The following is a 17238-nucleotide window of genomic DNA, read 5'->3' on the forward strand; positions in this document are numbered from 1 at the left end:
TGATGAAAGTCTAAACAGAGCTCTATTTGGTGAAGTTTCAGAAGAAGAATTATTGCCAACAATGAAATCATTCCAGAAAGACAAGTGCCTTGGGCCGGATGAGTGGACCATCGATTTCTTCATCCACTTCTTTGAATTATTTAAGACAGATATCCTAAATATGGTCGAGGAAATGAGAACACAGGGTTTCATAAGCTAGAAAATATCCTCAACATATATCGCTCTAATTCCAAAGAAAAAGCTCTCCTCCACATTTTCAGATTATCGGCCAATCTCATTGTGCAACGTATTATACAAGGTCATATCAAAGATTATAGCTATTCGAATTAGAAACACTTTATCTCTACATCTGTCTCCAGAGCAACATGGATTTCTTAAAGACAGAAATATCTTAGAAGCGGTGGCTCTCACCCAAGAATGCTTACACTCAATGCATAACAGGAAAATAGAAGTTGCTCTTCTAAAAATCGACCTTAAAAAGGCATACGACTGTGTGAACTGGGGTTTTATTTGATGCCTACTAGCTAGGATTGGCCTAGATGTCAGTTGCATTAGATGGATCATGGCCTATGTGGTGGTAGTAAATTATGCAGTCCTAATTAACAATGTCCCAACTCCTTTCTTCAAAGCGGCCAGGGGCTTATGTCAGGGTTGCTCCCTATCTCCACTCCTTTTCTAGTTATGGAATCTCTGAGCCTACACATAAAGAAAGCGATCCAACAAGAGAGATACAAGCCTCTCCCCATTTGAAGGGATATTTTCATGTCGCATAATCTTTTTGTTGATGATATCATTCTGTCAGCCATACTGTGCAAATCAACATGGATAAGTATCTATGAAATCTTGGGGAGATTTCAAAAAGCCACCGGCATGTATATCGACGATTTAAAATCTTCATTCTATGTCGCTGATGTAAATGGAGATATAATCACATTTCTAATAGATCTTTTCAACATTAAAGCATTTCCTATCCTGAAGGGCTTCAAACATCTGGGATTCAATTTGAAACCTGTGGGTTATAGATTGGCCAACAGGTCGTGTATTCCAGATTGGTTCTATAAGAAAATATCTACATGGGAATACAGGTGCTTATCAATTGAAGGTCGCGCCATTCTCACACAATCCCTGCTGGTACAAATCATGGTTTATTGGGCACACCTTTTCTATATCCCTTCATCTACTATTAACAGTTTAAACAGAATGATAGCTAATTTCATATGGGGAGGACAGAAGTAGAAGACAAAATATCACCTCAACAAGCTTTCGAAGTTGACACGGCCAAAAAATATGGGAGGTTGGGGCATATTGGATTTACACTCCTTTAGAAGAGCCCTTCTATGTAAATCAATATGGAAAGCGATTATGGATGAATCCAACTGGAGCAAAACCATTAGAGCTAAGTACATGGATGAGCAAGACATGACATATTGGTATAGACAGCGCTCCACTGGATCCAACAATGGCTCATATATATGGAAAGGTTTTAAAAGATTGGAGTCGTTCTTTAGAAAAAATTTGATTTGGAAATTCCAATCCGGATCCAATATTATCATTGGATTTGATGAATTCGTAGGTGCGGGAGAAAATATCCATATCTCCTCTCAACTTTTGAGAAATTTTCACAGCAGGGGATATTTCTTTTCGACTAGTGCAATAAAAAAATGGGATGGTGCTATTCCAATCTGGAAAACTGCTACAAAAATGCAATTACCCGGTGCTCTAGAATCCCAATGGAATGCTATCACTATTTCATTGCAATCGCGTGGATTGTATCGCTCGTCAGATAGGGATTGCCTTGTTTGGAAAGGTCTCAGTGGTGCATCGGCTGTATATGCAAAGCATATATATCTCCAAATTATCAGAATCTGATACATGTGATAATATTTTTCCCCCAGCGTTTTGGAAATTTGGATGCCCTTTAAAAATCATTATTTTTGGTTGGCTGGTTTTTCATGACATGAATCTCACTTGGGAGAATCTCCAGAAGCGCAAATGGTGTGGGCCTGCCATATGCCCCCTTTGTAGATCAAATTCTGAGAATAATTTGCATATTTTCCTACAATGTCCTCAATCCGAGTTGATTTGGAAAAACTTAACTGCTCACTTTGGTTTCGCCATCGTCAATGCTCCTTCTATCTTTGAGGCTTCCAAAGCACGGAGCAACATGTACTGCAAGTGGAGGCCCATTTCTTTGTTAACAATCTGGGCCATATGGAAATGACAAAATCGAATGATTTTCGATTCCAAAAGGGAACCGTTTTATAAAGTTTTCAAATCTATCCTTTTTTTATATGAAGCGCTAGCTTGGCCACGACATCCCAAAGTCAGACAAGGAAGGAATCAACAACACAACGATGCCTATGGATATCCTTGTTTTTTTTTTGACGGCGCTGCTCAGCATGACACACGCGCCTGTGGAGTTTATATAATCCCAAAAGAAGGACAAGCTTTTGACATACATTGGAATGGAGGACCTGGAACTAACAACAAAGTAGAAATTATGGCCCTGGCTGGTCTCCTTTCTATCTCTGACTTCCTTGGCCTCAAAAACCTTCATATTTTTGGAGACTCGAAAGTCATCATCGACCATGTGATGTCTAAACATATCATAAAAAATATACATCTCTCTGGCCGGTTGAACAGGCTTGAGGCTTTGTGGCGCTACAGGAAAGACTACACAATCTCCCGTATTGTCAGGGATAAAAACCGGAGAGCAGATGCTTTATCAAAACAGGGGCTATCCTCGCCACAGGGTATATGGAGGATGCAGATTACAGTGGACAACACCTCCCACCAGATCCAAGACTTTTCCATACCAGGTACATATTTCTCTATTTTGTGAAGTCAAATCTGGTATGATTTTCTGTTTCCCCAACATTTGACTAATATTTTTGTCTTTTTTCCATATATAATCTTGGCTCAAGGACTGATTTTCCGAATTCTATATGAACATATGTGCATTATGCAATATATTTCCTTAAGACCTTTATGTAACAGATCTGATAGGGCTACATATATCCTTTCTCTCCATGTGGTTTCAACCACATTACGTTTTTCATATAAGATGGTTTCCATATCAACATTGCTGTACATATCTGCTGGATGAATATAATACAACCATATAGCTTGTTTTTCGTGCTAAAAAAGTTGCTAAGCTGCTGAGTAGCTTTATTGATATATCTATTTTGTAGCTTTACTTTAAAATAATGTACAAAAACATGTTCACATAAACAAAAACCTCTAAATTACATTACTATTATTTACAAAATGGCCATATTCGAATAGACATAACTAATTATTTCAAGTATAACTCATTATGATCCACCCTATCTTTCAACAATGTCCATTCACATGTTGCTATTTTCCTACACACTACTATTATTTACAAAATATCCATATTCAAAATACATATAACTAATACTTTCAACTGTAACTCATTATCATCCACCCTTTTTTTCAACAATGTCCATTCACATGTCACTATTTTTCCATAAACTATTATTATTTACAAAATATCCATTTTCAGAGTACACATAACTAACTATTGCAATTGTAACTCATCATCATCCACCATTGCTTTCAACAATGTCCATTCACATGTCCCTATTCTTCCCCACTCTATACCTTACGGCGTTTCCTTTGCAACATAAGATGCAAATGCTAGTATTAATATTAGTTCAGACTGTTGTGGCAACACAAGTCTAGTGTGACATCTAAGACTAGGGTCATCTGTAGTGCAACTTGGGGGCCATCCAATTTCACAATTGTGTAAGTAAATTTCTATAACTATGTCTTTGTGGTTCCTTTAATTTGGAGTTTGGTAGTAACTAAATTTTCTCCATCCTCATATCAGTAATGGTTGGGTGGAGCAGTGTGGTGACTAGATGCTTTATTGTTGACGGGGCTAGGGGTCTCTTCGTGGGTGTCGAGCTTGAAAGGGTGTTGTATTGGGGGTGGCATACTAACCCTAGTGGGTGGCCACGTGTTGTGGGGGGACCTGGTGGCTCTAGGTATGAGGGTGACTACTAGTGATGTGGGTCTGATGTTTCTTGGTGCGAGGAGAGGGTGAGTAGATAGGGAGGGGGGTCAAGGGTTTGTCGCTTATGCAACACCACTGATCCAAGGACTGGGTTGACAGTTCTAGTATTTGGAGATACTCTATGGGTGGGGGTCTCGAGGAGTCAATACAGCGAGGAGGCCATGATAGGAGATGCAACAATAAAACGCTGCACACGTAGGGGTTTTAACCCTTGAGGCCTCAGAGTGATGCATCTGGTTGACCAACGAGGTCCTGGGGGAGAAGTTGACTAGTAGGCCAGCTCTCCAAGAAGGGTGGAACTCCCCCCGATTTTAATCTATTGAGACCCAATTACATCAAGTTACTCTGATGGTTGAGCAATTAGCTTAGGATAGGCAAGATGAATATAATGAATTCATAGCTTTCATGAATGATTTGTAGCATAACTAGTGGCACAGACTAGATAAGTTGGAATCTCTTCGGTGCAAGCATAAGCATATTATGGATAAGAAGACTCGCTTGGAGGGTCATCTGGATCACATAGAGGCCCATGTGCATGAGGAATTTTGCTAATCTCCACCACCAAGAGATGAATCATACACTCCAGAGCTAGGGTATACTAATGCTCAGAGATGATGGCTAGTTGTTTTTGTATCTTGGGTCATTTTTTTTTTACTATGGGTTGCATGCATGAGATACTTTGGTTTTATGTTACTCTTCTCTTTGTGATTTTGTCAATACCTCCAAGCCAACCAGTCCGGGAGCAATGAAGCTGGAGGAATTTTGACCTGGAATCAACCATGAAGTAGTATGAGTAATTAATGGAAACTTTCGAATTATATATATATACATTGATGAACAAAATATATTAGATATTTTCAATATATATAAAAAAACAAACATTTTATTAATATTAAATTTAAATTATTACAATACATACACAATGAAATTTTGGCTCTGTTAGGATTTTCAAAATCTATGTATAATAAAAAGTTATCAAAAACCCTCATGGTGGCCCAGACTATCTCATAGAGGGCATTTTCCTTTACACTTGCAGATATGTTGCCAGGAGATTGTGTGCCAAATTCACCAACTTGTTATCAGAGATTTGTCAAGCTCCTCTCTAGATAGTCACTACTCATTAGGGTTTTTTATTCAAATCAGGTCACTTTTCACTTCTTTCTGATACCCTTCTTTTATTCAAATGATGAAGTGTTGATGATAAAATCCATTTGGGGGACAAGATTCAAAGCTCAACGACTTCTGGTGTGGACCATGCTCCTTCAACAAGTAGAGAGATATTATATAGTAATGCTTCTCTGGGTATATTGAAACGAGCTCATTAGTTAGCTTCCTCATAATTTTATAAGGAATCTCCCTAAATGTGTAATGATAATTTGCAGATCACTTTAATCAAGCCACCTTCGAAAGGTTGGGTCAAGGTTTCAAAAAACAAAGGAAAAAAATGTGGGCTTGAGGATGAGCCCTTATTTGAGTGATCCATCTTTCTAATTGTTTATTCTATCCCTTTATGTCTTCTTTGTTACTCTCAATATCATTCATCCCTACTTAGATATCATTACTACATGGAAGATTGTGCCAAAAAGTGAGGCATGATATAATTTTATTTTTGTTTGATAAAAAAAAATAAACTTTAGTTAAATTTTAATTATTATAAAATAATATTATAATAAATCAATATAATTTTTTAATAATATACACTACATTATTCATCAAGTTTTAAATAGTGTATGTTTAAATATATTGTAAATATTTTTATTTTAAACATTTTTCTTTAACAAATTATTAAACATTATATATTTAAATTTTAAATATTTTAATCAAATTATTATATATTTTAAAAATTATATATATATATATACACTTTATTTTTTACTAAAGAATATGGGTTAACTCACTCTAACTAGCATTATTTCATGAAACTGTAAAGAATATTCGAAAAAAATAATATTACACATGTTCTAATATTATTAATATTGATTAGATGACATTTCGATATTATATAATTATATAATATTATTTTTAATAAATATTTAAATATAAAATATTATTAAATTTATATATAAATATTAAAATATATAACCATATAAATTAAATTAAAACTATTTTACACATTTATCATATATAAAATTTAAATAACAAATATCTTTTTAATATTAATATTAAATTACTATAAAAAATCAACATAAATTTTTAATGGTATGCAAATATTATTATTATTGAAGTTTTAATAAATTGTATAAATATGATCAAATATATTCTCAAAGTGGGGGCTTTTGTGAGGAGTGATTTTGTTCTACTATTTCTAGATTATTCACATAAATATAAAAAACATTAAACATCAAATTTCATCATCATCATCATATATACATAGTGGGGGATGATAAAAATTGGGCTCTAATGCTTGCATGTGTGTATTTACATAGAGAGATTCTCTTAGCTTCAAGAATCATAAATTCTCTACTAACGAGGCCAACCACGTGAAGGTGGAAGCTCATCTGGCCTCCCCCCTCACTTCTAGCCTATAATTACACTACACTCATCACTCCCCAAACCCCACCGTTTATTTTAAATTACATACAATATGTCATCCATATTCATTCTAAATACATAGATATAAAGGAAACAACATAATAAATATTACACACAATCATCAATGCATATCAAATTTCCATTAATATATGATTGCAGATCAAATTTTGCAAACGTAAAAACATTATGCGTAAAATTTTGATTATTACAAAAAAATAAGCATCAAAGTTTTAATTATTGCAAGCAAAGAAATTGTAAATACACAGACCCCAAAAATTGTCAAACATACAAACATTACATGTCAAACACAAAAAATGTTGTAAATGCATAAACATACAAGCCTATGTAAACTTTACACATTGGCAAAAGGAACTCACACACACTTTAAAATACAAGTCATACAATATAATTGTAAATACTATTCAAATCAAACTCAAAATACAAGCATACACAAACATAGAAACATCGCATATCAATCACACCCTAAAAATCTTGGAAATGCATAAGATACAAGCACATGGAGATACTAAGCATTGCCAAATGAAATTTCAAACACATTCCAAAGTACATATCCAAATGTCATACACAATCATTGTAAATACACAACCATACAAATGAAACTAAAACCACAAACATTACTACAATCATGAATACACATCAAAATACAAGAATACACAAACATAGAAACATCACATATCAATCACACCCTAAAAATATTGTAAATGCATAAGATACAAGCACATGGAGATACTAAGCATTGCCAAATGAACTTTCATACATATTCCAAAGTACATATCCAAATGTCAGACACAATAAATGTAAATACACAACCATACAAATGAAACTAAAACCACAAACATTACTACAATCACGAATACACATCAAAATACAAGAATACACAAACATAGAAACATCACATATCAATTATACCCTAAAAAATTGCAAATGCATAAGATACAGACACATGGATGTACTAAGCATTGCCAAATGAAATTTCATACACATTCCAAAGTACATATCCAAATGTCATACACAATCATTGTAAATACACAACCATACAGATGAAACTAAAACCACAAACATTACTACAATCATGAATACACATCAAAATACAAGAATACACAAACATAGAAACATCAGATATCAATTACACCCTAAAAATATTGTAAATGCATAAGATACAAGCACGTGGAGATGCTAAGCATTGCCAAATGAAATTTCACACATTTCAAAGTACATATCCAAATGTCATACACAATCATACAAATGAAACTAAAACCACAAACATTGCTACAATTATGAATACACATCAAAATACAAGCATATACAATTTACATAGTAACATCACATATCAATTACACCCTAAAAATATTGTAAATGCACAAGATCCAAATGTCATACACAATCATTGTCAATAAACAACCATACAAATGACACAAAAACCACAAACTTTGCTACATACATGAACACACATCAAAATGCAAGAATACACAAACATAGACACATCACATATCAATTACACCCTAAAAAAATTGTAAATGCATAAAATACAAGCACATGGAGATGCTAAGCATTGCCAAATGAAATTTCAAACACATTCCAAAGTACATATCCAAATGTCATACACAATCATTGTAAATACACAACCATACAAATGAAACTAAAACCACAAACATTACTACAATCATGAATGTACATCAAATCTTGATCACCATACATAAATAATATTGTAAATACAAAAACATACAAATATCACCCATCAAATTTTGATCACCACACATAAAATATTGCAAATACACACATATCACACATCAAATTTTAATCATCACAAAAAACATGTTGTGAATGGTCATTGCTAAAGGAGACAAACACACACACAAACATTTCAAAATACATATCAACATGCCATACATATCCATTGTAAATACAACCATTAAAACTCAAACAACAAACATTATCATAGACAATCATAAACAAAGTACAAAATGTCATCAAACATTACATTAAAATAACATGAATACACGTCAATACACAAACAAAAATTGTTTTAATGCATTTAAGAATTTAAAATGTGTAAAGCATACATTAACAATTAAGAAGTTGATTTTGGATTTCAAATTTCAAGTATGTTCCATAATGTAGATTGATATATCATTAAAAGTTATTAGCTTAAAATCTATGATGCTAACTACTATTAGACAATTAAGCAAATCTAAGGAAAAGTAAAAACTAAGAAGTGGAAAAGGAGAGAGGATGCACAAACCCTTAAGAACGACCATGGTTCGTTCTTAAGGGCATTGGGAAGGGGCTTTTTAGCCCCTTCAAAAAGAAATATCTTATTATTATTATTATGAGTTTTCCGAGAGTAATTACAACACAATGAATAAATAAACGTCAATTTCTTTTGAAAGCGATTAGTGTCTTAATCATTTCATGTCTTTTGTCATGAACATGATGGACATGTAAATGTTTCCTATGCCGTGGCCATGCACATATCCCAGTGATTCTCTGCAAAAATAATATATTTTAAAATTCAGTGAAAATCCATGCTTTCTATATAGTGGAACAAAAAATGCGTTAATTGATTTATCATTTAAGAAAGTGACTAACATAATTTGATGTTTGAAATCATCTTCCTAACCTAACTTGACTAAAGAGAAACCTTGCCACATATTGAGCATTAGTATTGGAACATGTACGTTGACTTCAAAAGGGAAAAAATCATTTAGATGAAAATTAAATATTCTAGACTCTACTATAATAATGAGATAAAAGAAAATACTAATTCACTGAAATTGACTCATTTAGTAGCCTTCATTGTAAGAAGAGAAAATGCAAAAGTTGGAACATGAACATAGTTAAAAATCGAAAGTGATGAAGAAGTTGAGATTTAAGAAGGTGAAGGAGTTGGGGCTTACTAGAATATGCCTAATTTTGGGAAGGCTTTGGTAGCTAGAGGCTCATATCAAATAAGGGTCTATGAAGCCAAGTTATCCTATAAAAGTACATTGAACCTTATTCATTAGAAGACCTTCCAAGAATACTCATAATATAATTTGTTGATATGTTGGAAGGTCATTGTCCAAGCCTTCCCTCTTGTGCAGAATTGGCCACTGCAGGAAGTTGGTAATGGAGAAAGAGTAAACGGTAGGAACTAATCCTTCCCAAGGGTTGGAAGTGGAGAAGTAAGTCCCTGAAAACAACTATAACTTAGATTAGGCAACCTCCCTAGAATTGTAATGTATACGGCATCAAGAGTGGGAGAAAGCAAACTTCCTAGACTTGGATGGTATTGAAGGAGATGTATGGGAGGCCTATACAATAAAATTGAAAATGAGTCATGTTAGAATTAAGAACATAGAGGATGAATTGGTTTGGTCAAATAATGGAGCCCCGAGTCAAACATTATAGGAGGGACTATCTTTCTTAAGATAACTATAATGGAAAAAGCAACATCGAAAAAATAAAATGGTAATGGTGAGCACCTGTGTACCCTGAAGCCCATCAGTGGTTTGCTCCCTGCGTCTCATTCCTGCTGAGAGCCCGTCACACAGCTGCTGAAAATGAATCCCACAACAATGAAATCTAATTACTTACTGAAACAGATAAATTCAGCGGGTTATCCAAATCAATAAAATCTAATTACTTACCGAAACAGATAAATTCAGCGGGTTATCCAAATTTCTATCCATAAATGAGATGAAAAATAAGAAAATATACCCATCGATGAGGAGTTATCCAGTGGATTGGCGCTGGGAAGGATATGAACAACACACAGTGAATCTGATGCCTGAAGCTGCTGCTCTGCTCGCTGAACATGCCTGTAAATCCACGCACTAGGTCCCACTGGCACAGGGATCCACGTCGTCCACGCTGCTCATGTTCTCCGTATAACCGTGCGGGTGGATGGGTGCCAGGTCATCCAACTTCCATTTGTTCATATATTCAAAACAAATAAACGAAGGTTCAGATGTCGTTGACTATTTAACCCAATCGAATCTAAGCTAAGAAAACGCATATTTTTGGTCATTTCATTACATGGAATGGAATAGCAATCGATCACAAATATAGAAAGCGTCAACATGGTTTTACAAAGCCCTGGGTCACATGCTCAGTGGTTGTCTTCGATGCTGAGGGAGATCATCTCACCATCACTTCAAGGTTTGCGGAGTATGCACTGCTTATCAATTTTTAACCATCACACTGGACGCCCTGAGTAGAGGTTGAGGATTTATTGGGACTAAATATTACATTCGCAACCCATCTACATTCGCTTTAAAGATTCTACTGTCTGCAAATTTAAGGGGAAATGGCATGCTACAACATATTTAATGGGAAATGGCCTGCTACACATATGTTTCTTAAAAATATATATGTATCACAAAATATTCATACCTGTCTGTGCTGGTTGAATAACACTGGCATCATGCAGCACAGTCACTCTGTTTTTTTGACAGAAACACCGCGCAGAGGCTGAACAAGTCTCTCCATCGATCAGAGACAGCAAATGCCCGCCCGCCCGCCTCTCTGCACGGGCTCTCAAGGACGCCTTCGTATACTGTACAAAAATTGGATTCAAAACATTTAGGTGATTACAGTTTTAAGGAGGTCATAAATAAAATTATTGGATTCTACTATTTGTATCACAGATTTGGAATTCCCATTGTCCGGGAAAAGTAAGGCTGATTTACCTTGTCGTAACATTGAAAGTGGCCAATTCAGGTGCCGCTGCTTCCAGGATCTGAGGGATACCTCAGCTCCCCACAAGTCCCCACTCCAACTTGAATTTCCTGCGTGTATGACAAACTTGCATTCTCAGGAAGGAAACGAACAGAGCCTATTCAGATTGATTCTCAGGAAGGAAACAAACAGACAGAGCCTATTCAGATTGATTCTCAGGAAGGAAGGAAACAAACAGAACCTATTCAGATCAATCGAAGACTTAATCTATGGAAATCTATGTTTCAATTGATCGGAGAGAGAATTAGATGGGCATATAATCTCTGAACGTAGTATCTCTGAAACTTCTCATATAATCTGTGTATACCTGAATCGGCGTTCTTCCCTTGAGCAGAGGTAGGGTGTCGCACCCTAATGAGATATATATACTCTTTGTTTCTCCTTCCAGCCTTAAGTTGTCGGTGTATAAGGACTTCTTCCCAAGCCCAACGAGGTAAGGGAATGCTACATCCACAACAGTACAATCACAGAGCCTTGTCATCCATAATTGCATAAGCAAAAGCACAAACAGTATAAGTAAAAGCACAATGACGACCTTATCATACAGAATTGCATGTAAAACAGGGAGTACAAACACAGAGCCTTGTCATCCATAATTGCATAAGCAAAAGCACAAACAGTATAAGTAAAAGCACAGTGATGGCCTTATCATACAGAACTGCATATAAAACAGAGAGCAGAGCTACTACTTGTATGCATTTAACAACAAAATTGATAATACAGAGCTACTTATATGCATTTAACAAAATTGAATTAACAAAAGAAAGACACACAGAAACAAAGAGACTATACAGAATTTGACCATATCAGATGAACATCAACCAAAGAAGATGGAGAAAGTTGAAACAAAGAGACTATACAGGATTTTACCAGAAGAGAGGAGCATGTGTGAGGATTTTTGTGCCAATCAGGGGCAGGGCGTGTGAAGTAGTTTGCAGCATTCGCAGGAGGCAATACCGCCAAGCCAAGACAAGACGGGTAGTCTCTGTTTGCCATGGCACCGCCAAGCCAAGACAAGACATGGGCATCCTCTGTTTGCCATTGCACCGCCCAGTTAAGAGCTTGAAAAGGGCCGGCCGAACAATCCTCACACTGCAACATTGATCCCAAAGAAGAAAAACAGAGACTCTATTTGAATCTATAACTAGAAAAAGAAGAAAAACAGAGACTCTATTTAAATCTATAACTAGAAAGAGAAGAAAAACAGAGACTCTATTTGAATTTATAACTAGCAAAAGAAGAAAAACAGAGACTCGATGCATAGAAATTCAACTAATCTACCTGCGATTGATTAAATCCCATCCCATGAAAATATGAATTCATATAAATATGTTTAGCCTAGAAATTTATGTGCATTCAAAAACTGAAGCAGGGCATGTACCAATTCATAATTAGGCAATTTCTGTGGCTTCAAAAACTGAAGCAGGTGCCCATTCATATTTAAGCGTTCAGCCTGGTAATTCAATATATGCTAGAACAGAGCTAATTGCATGAAATAATTACAAAATCATATTAATTCTAATTCTTGCAGTGTATGCCAATTACTAAGCCAATCTAATCTAACATCTGTGTGAAGGTTACATGTACAGAAATTTGCATACCTGGGATTGAGAAGGATATGGGTGGATATCTGCTCATTCATATACCTTTCGCTCCGGTGATGTATGTCTACCTTTAGAAAGTTGATGTGACGTATGTTTACCTTCACCTCCCTGTACCGCGCAACACAATAACACGCAAACCAGACCATACCATACCAGACAACACAAAACTCATACAGAGACCAGACCAAACTACACAACACTCATACAGAGACCACCAGACTCACAAACACACATGACATGTAGCTCCAAGACAAGACTCATACAGCGGAGCGCAGTAGCCATGGGAGGAGGAGGAGCAGATTCGTAAATGGCAAAGATTGGGACAAGGATCGGAAACAAATATTGGCTGGATTCAACGGTCAAGCTTTTCTTGACTGCCACCTTTGCAAAACAAAAGCACTTTTCTTGACTGCCAGCGCAACCAAAAGCACTTTGTGGGGACATGATCTTGGATTGCCAGCTTTTGTGAAGATAATTTTGTTCCCGGCTTAACGAAAAAGCACTTTGTGGGGACATGATCTTGGATTGCGAATTTTTGTGATGAAGATAATTTTGTTGCACATAGGAGTATAAGTCATCATTTAATATTTTAAGTGAGTGTAATAAAAATTAAATTTATTTTTTTAAATTGTTTTCAGTAAATTGGAGAATGCTCCCAACCAATATACACGCTGCAAGTAAAACAGAGACAGCTAGAATTGGAAAGAACTATGGCTGTATTTTGCCCAACATGCAGGAAGAAACACCTACAGAGGGAATGTCCATTAAACTCTGTAGAGTGTGAAAAATGTGAGTTGAATCAAGCGACAAGTTCATGCCCATCCTTGCCAGCACTGAAAGCGGTTTTTCAAGGGACAGGCAAAGACATGGAGCAGTTGTACTTTATGGGACCTAAAAAGCCATGGCAACCTCGGCCGTCAACGGGAAATCAAGGTATGTTTCCGGATCCATCTCAATATTTTAGTAATTTTAATATGGGTCTCGAGTCCATGCCTTATCCGACCACGTGGCCCCAATACCAGCGTCCACCTTGGCAGCAGTGGGCTCCTTAAGCTAGTTCGAGTTCCTCGTGGGCTCCAAACTGGCAGGGACCTTCTCCTCCTGGGCAGTTTCCCCAGTCAATTCCACACCAACAACTTCAGTTACCCTCTAATGTGCCTCCTGGTAATCAGCCTGTTCATCCCCAACTTCCCATCCAACCCAATCCAAATCCTAACAATAAAGGGGCTCAACACGCTGACACCCTCAACCTACCTTCATACAACATCTCTACAGCAAAATTCTATGAGATGAATTTACGATCTCGGCGGACAGTGGATGTTCAACCCTCGCCAGTTATCATTGAACAAATTGACAGTGAGGAAAAGGAACCAGAAATGGTTGAAGAGGAATCAAACCGAGTCAACAAAAATCATACACCTCCTCAACTGCTAGTTACTCAAAAACACCAAGCTGAACCGCCCTATCCAGAAAGGTTGGCTTTGAGTAAACAAACCCTCAAGGTGAGTTTTTCCTGTTAGGGGAGTTATGGAATTTATTTGTCAAGATTCCCTTGCTGCAAGCTATGAGGGACGTACCTATATACAAAAAAACTCTTAGGGAATATTGTGTTAAGAAGCCTAAAAAGAAATCAAGAGACCCGCTCACCATTCATGTAATGGGGAAGTTATCAGATTTTATGATGGGAAGTTCCATGCCTGTAAAGTATGGGGATCTCGGGAACCCAATTTTAACCGTGGAAATTAATGGGGTAGAAATTCCAAAAGTACTCGTAGATGTGGGTGCTGCCATAAATGTCATCACTGCTGAAACTATGCATGCATTAGGTCTTCTTACTTGAAACACACACCTACACTGCTAGAGCTGGCAGATCGATCTACAGTGAAACCGGTAGGGAAGTTTGAAGATATCACAATTACGGTTGATTCATGGCACTACCCTGTGGACTTCCTAGTACTCCAAACGCAATCTCCAGTTGGAGGCCATCCGCTGATTCTGGGAAGACCGTGGCTGGCAACCGCAGACGCTTATATTGGGTGTCGCTCTGGACATATGATCATTTAAAATGGACAAAACACTAAGAATTTAGTATTATATCGTCCCACAGAACCTAACCCATCAACAAAACCAACAGGCCGCAAGAAATCTTTACCGAGGAAAGAGTCTGAATTGGAAAATGAGGAATTGAGACTAGTTCTTACTATTGGACAGGCCCTCCAGCTGAAAACAGAAACGAAAGATGACACAATTACTACCTTTATTAGTGATCCCTGTTCTATTTCAGATTTAAATCAGCAAATCTTGGAGTTTGTCTTGAGTTGTGAGACACAAGAAAGTATTGGAACAACAGATGGACTTGATGAGCTACCTACAACTGCGACCCATGACAGTGTTTCCATGGAAATAGAACCAGGAAAAGCCTTGAATATCAATCGAGATCTGTCAGAGTCCCAGAAGAAACAAATCTTGGATGCTCTTTGGAAACACAAAGAAGCCTTTGCCTGGGACTACTCAGATATGAATGGGATTCTTGCTAATCTATGCACCCATCACATATACATTAAGGAGGAATGTTGCCCTGTGAGGCAACCCTAGAGGAGAATGAACCCCGCTTTGAAAAACATTGTTAAGGAAGAGCTTCAAAATCTGCTGGACGTGGGATTTATCTACCCCATTTCAGATAGCCAATGGGTTTCCCCATTGGTAATGGTCCCTAAGAAAAACGGTAAATGGCGGATATGCGTGGATTACAGAGAAATAAATAAGGCAACTCAGAAAGACCATTTTCCATTACCATTCATTGACCAAGTCTTGGATACGTTGGCTGGGAAGAAGCTTTTCTCCTTCCTGGACGGATTTGGCAGGTGCAACCAGATCCATATAGCTCCTGAAGATCAGAATAAGACCACTTTCGCATGCCCTTGGGGAACGTTCGCATACCGGGTCCTCCCATTTGGCCTCTGTAATGTGCCTACAACATTCCAAAGGGCAATCTTAGGGATTTTCTCTGATCTGATGGATGATAGTGTTGAGATTTATATGGACAATTTCACGGCATATGGAGATTAATTCGAAGAAGCATTGGGGAAGCTAGAAAAAGTTCTTGAAAGATGCAAGCAGGTGCATGTCTCTTTAAGTACGGAAAAATGCCATATGATGATGAACGAAGGAATAGTCCTGGGACACTTGCTTTCAGTTGTAGGAATCCGGACTTTCAGTTGTAGGAATCCGGATGGATCCAGCTAAGATAAAGGTAATACAACATTTTCCAATACCCAGAACACCCACACAGGTACGTAGCTTTATCAGTTGCGCTGCTTATTATAGGCGCTTTATAAAAAATTTTGCTAAGACATCACATCTGCTTTTTCAATTACTGACAAAAGATGCAGACTTTGTGTGGACAAATGACTATGATGCAGCCTTTGTGAAGATCAAGGAACTGGTCTGTAGCGCTCCGAGCCTTAGAGGGCCAGACTGGGCATTACCATTCCGTATTCATTCTGATGCTTCCCAGACAGCAATTGGGGCAGTTTTGGGGCAGCAAGTGGATAAGGTACCATATGCAGTTTACTATGTTAGTAAGAACTTGGCTCCTGCTGAGTTAAACTACACAGTGACTGAAAAAGAATTCCTTGACGTCATCTATGCCATCAACAAGTTCTGGCACTATATCATTGGTTACCCCACCTTTGTGCATACTGATCATGCATCCATCAGTTACCCGATGAATAAACCCGTTACCCCTGGTCGTATTACAAGATGGCTTTTGTTACTTCAATAATTTGACATTACCATAGTAGATAAACCAAGGAAGGACAACGTGGTTGCTGATTTTCTGTCTAGGTTAGAAAATAATGCCGAAGGTACACCTATCGAAGATAGCTTTCCATATGAATATCTCTTTGCAATTTCCGCTAACACTCCGTGGTATGCAGATATTGCTAACTATCTTGCTATAGGGAAGGTACCTCATCATTTGTCATAGAAGGATCAACGGAAAAATAGTACCCGATATTCATGGATGGCAGGATACCTCTTTCATACAGGGGTTGATCAACAAATTCGGCGCTATGTATCAGAGTATGATATCTATGAGATATTGAAGGCCGCCAATGGTGGACCTTGTGGAGGACGTTTTGCAGATAAAAGAACAGGCCACAAGGTGCTGCGATTGGGATACTACTGGCCTTCTATCTTTTGCGATGCTAGAGATTATGTTCGAAGATGTGACACCTGTCAACAAATGGGACAACCTGGGAAATCGGATGAAATTCCATTAAAGCCCCAGATAGTCCTTGAACCTTTTGAGAAGTGGGCCAT

Source organism: Pinus tabuliformis, chromosome 2_1 (genome assembly GCF_031772625.1).
Source record: "Pinus tabuliformis cultivar Carrire ecotype Pingquan chromosome 2_1, CPIR1, whole genome shotgun sequence".
Lineage (NCBI taxonomy): Eukaryota > Viridiplantae > Streptophyta > Pinopsida > Pinales > Pinaceae > Pinus > Pinus tabuliformis.